Source organism: Patella vulgata, chromosome 5 (assembly GCF_932274485.2).
Source record: "Patella vulgata chromosome 5, xgPatVulg1.2, whole genome shotgun sequence".
Classification (NCBI taxonomy): Eukaryota; Metazoa; Mollusca; class Gastropoda; family Patellidae; genus Patella; species Patella vulgata.
Window position 1 is genome coordinate 20,228,457 of NC_065883.2, and position 3,333 is coordinate 20,231,789.

At 32.7% G+C, this 3,333-nt stretch overlaps 1 long non-coding RNA gene across 1 annotated transcript; it reads right to left on the reverse strand.

The window, feature by feature from the left end:
* Nucleotides 1–988: 988 nt before the first annotated feature.
* Nucleotides 989–2,497, reverse strand: LOC130013063 (uncharacterized). The gene is made up of 3 exons (XR_008788365.1): nucleotides 2,407–2,497; nucleotides 1,298–1,420; nucleotides 989–1,128 (listed from the first exon to the last, which is right to left on the reverse strand). It is a non-coding gene; the product is annotated as an uncharacterized LOC130013063 (long non-coding RNA).
* Nucleotides 2,498–3,333: the final 836 nt, after the last annotated feature.

Below are 3,333 nucleotides of genomic sequence, written 5' to 3' on the forward strand. Positions count from 1 at the left end.
GACAGTTTGATAATTTAGACAAATAAAAAGAGCATTAAACATCGACAATGCACATTGTTTGATAATCTGCAATAACAAAACATTAATGTCCGCCAGAAAACATCAAGCTCGAGTTGTTTGTAAGTTTATTATAATAATTCCACTGTCTAGTAACAGTACACATCGAAAGTAGGGTTCACTAGTGAAACTTTGATTACTAGTATAGTGTATAGTCATTCAGGAAAATACATTTTACACATCTGTTTTTTTTTCTCGTGACCGAATAACATATTTAGAAGATTTTGTTTATCACTATTGACCATTGTGTATTGTGTTAAGGGGATTGTGTTCATTTCTTTCAGAAATCTTCATGTCACTATTCCTTTTCGTAATAGAACATACTGTAAATTGCATCGACACTTCTGTAATTTAGTTAATTGATACCTCATTTGTGGAAACCGGTCTTCAGGGGGCAGATATATGATCAAATGAATTTACATGTAAGAAATCCAACCATTTTCAAGCGTGGTCCTATTCTTTTGGCCACGACTGTAAGTTCTCTCTTTGACGACACCAGTTTTCGAAAGATGGGGATTAAGTTTAACATCCACTGGACACAATTTAGGCCATGTCGGAATTAAAATATGGTTCAGTTTTATTTAAATAATTAGTTTGCGCGTAGGGGCTTAAGCAGTGGAGGAAACCAAATTACTGAGAGAAAACGCACTAAGTTGGACAGACGACAGGAATCGAAACCACACCACTTGACTCAATGACACCCCCTACACACGCATTAGATCATACGCACTCGCAGTCCCACCCCTTGATATTAAGTCTAATCACCATAAATCCAGTAAGTAAAAAGTCGACTGGGGCGTAACTAGAGACGACTAATTATCTACAGTTAACTACGACGTTTCAGTATCTCACAGCACATAGATAAAAATACAATTTCTAAAAATATAAAAAAAAGAAAGAAAAAATATGTTATATTAATTTTAATCACGTAGGTAATACATTTCTATATTGTTTATTACGTGCTGGGATACCCACAATGGCAATGGCTATCAATACAATGGTACTCCGATGCACAGTTACAACGATGGTGTTGAGCTGTTTCGATGCAGTTTTCTTTGGTTCGACATGTTGCTAAAAGAAAAACAAAATTAAGGATTGAGTTAATAGGGAATTTTAATTTTGTATTTTGTTTGTTTTTCTTCTTTTCTGTGTGGTTTTTTTTTTCAAAATATATATTTAAACTTTCGAATAAGGTATTTTTCGTGTATAATGAAATATATACCCCACACTTATTTCTTACCTGAGTCCTGGGTACAGCGGGTAGAACAGGTACAAAGACCATGATAACATCTTAAGGTAGCTGATTTACAACTTGTAGCTGTACAGTCGCTGATTGTCTGACAACTTTCACTCGCCGCTAGAGCTGCTCGCATAAAAAGGAAGAGAAGTTTCAGATAAAATGACTTATTCAACCTATTGGGCTTCTTATTATAGCTCTACTTGGTAAATATAGGCCAGGTCAGTTACTTCAAAAGATTATTTAGGGAGAAATAGATTTCATTTTAGTTGAATATCAAATCTTAATAGGACATTTATTTAAGAACTTTTAATATCTACTACGTGTATTTCTAATTATTTTTATAAATCTTATTATAGTCTGTCAAGCAGCATCACCCGATTATTACTTTGAATAATATCCCATAATGTTCTTCCACTAAACAGACCAATAAGAAATAAAAATGGCACTAAAAATTATTATGGTATAATATAACCGACAAAATCCCAAACTGCATACTACCAGTACTATTACTTTAAATATATCACTTTTACATGGGATGGATAATAGTATTTGGGGACATCCATATCTTCATCAACTTGATTACACGTCTTATTTACTATTCCTATTGTTTATTCACTATGAAATTATTGGTGCATCTTTTCTGCGCCCAGTCGCCCACCAAGAGAAATAAATGTGGCATGGCTGCTTAAATTCAATATCTCTTTTTTGTATACTTAAGTATCATACAAGAGAATGCAGGTGGAGATGAGATATATATATATATATATATATATATATATATATATATATAGCTGTAGTGAGTTGTTGTTCTAATGTACAGTATCATATATCATAGTATAAAATATATTTTATACTATGATATATATATATATATATATATTTCATCATATATATATATATATATATTTTAAATTACGGTTTGAAGCCAATGACCATCAGATGGAATACTTTTTAAAAAATTCTACCTCAAATAATATCGCTGATAATAAAGCTGCAGTGTTTTGTCATCCCCAGAGTACCATTCATGTTTTCGTACTCCGGGGTTTGGTGATGTATGACTTGGAGACAAGCGAATCGTAATAATTGGGAAAATAAAGCATAATACTGACCTACACACACAGCCAGGATTATAAAACTTCTCATCTTGTTTACACTACCGTCTCTTGTCAACTAAATGGTTGTCTATCCCTGGCACTGTAGGCTTTTATAGTAAACATAAAATTAAAATAGACATTCCACCGAAGAAAGTAATGATTGTCTTATGATTGAATTTTGAAAGTTTACAGATGTATAAACATAAATCCATATGTTACAGTATATATGCTGACAGCATTTATCTTTTTAATTGACATGTTATTCCCTTAAAGAAGCATTATGTATTATTAAGCTGGGATTTCGTGCCATTTTATTACCAAAAAAAAAAGACAATGAAAAATGAATATATTGCAAATTTCAGTCAAATTACTTTATTCTACTCGAAATTACGAGGGTTTGTATTTTTTCAAGTTTGACACGTTTCGGTTATTTAGTTATCGTTTAGTTATTAAGTGGCGCAATGGTTCTTTTCCATCCAATATCTAAGCCAGCTTACAGCCTAGCGAGTTGATTATGGGTTTGTCACTTGTATAAATGCCTAAATTATTATTTATATTACGTTTGAAGTGAAAAATAGCGTTTTGAAAAATTGCCCAGATGTCCGATATGCTGGAAATCACCGCTTGCCTAACTTAGGACAGGTTCCTGGACCCTATTAAAATATTGTCTGTATATAACTTCTTACAGTAGGTAAATTTAGTGTGTGACTTGACAGAGAGTGAGCAATTTATGTTTACTTAGTTTCAGATGTGGAAAGCAATATGTGTATGTTTTTTTCAACAAAACAACTCTTTAATGTGCCATATGTTTAAACTCAGATATGTTTAGGCCTTGATGTTAAACTGATTAAGATCTGACCGGTTTTAGCGGGATGGGAGATCGGGTCATAACCTGTCTTTTCATTATCGCAATCTGCGTCGTTCTTTAGGATTAGCCACTTA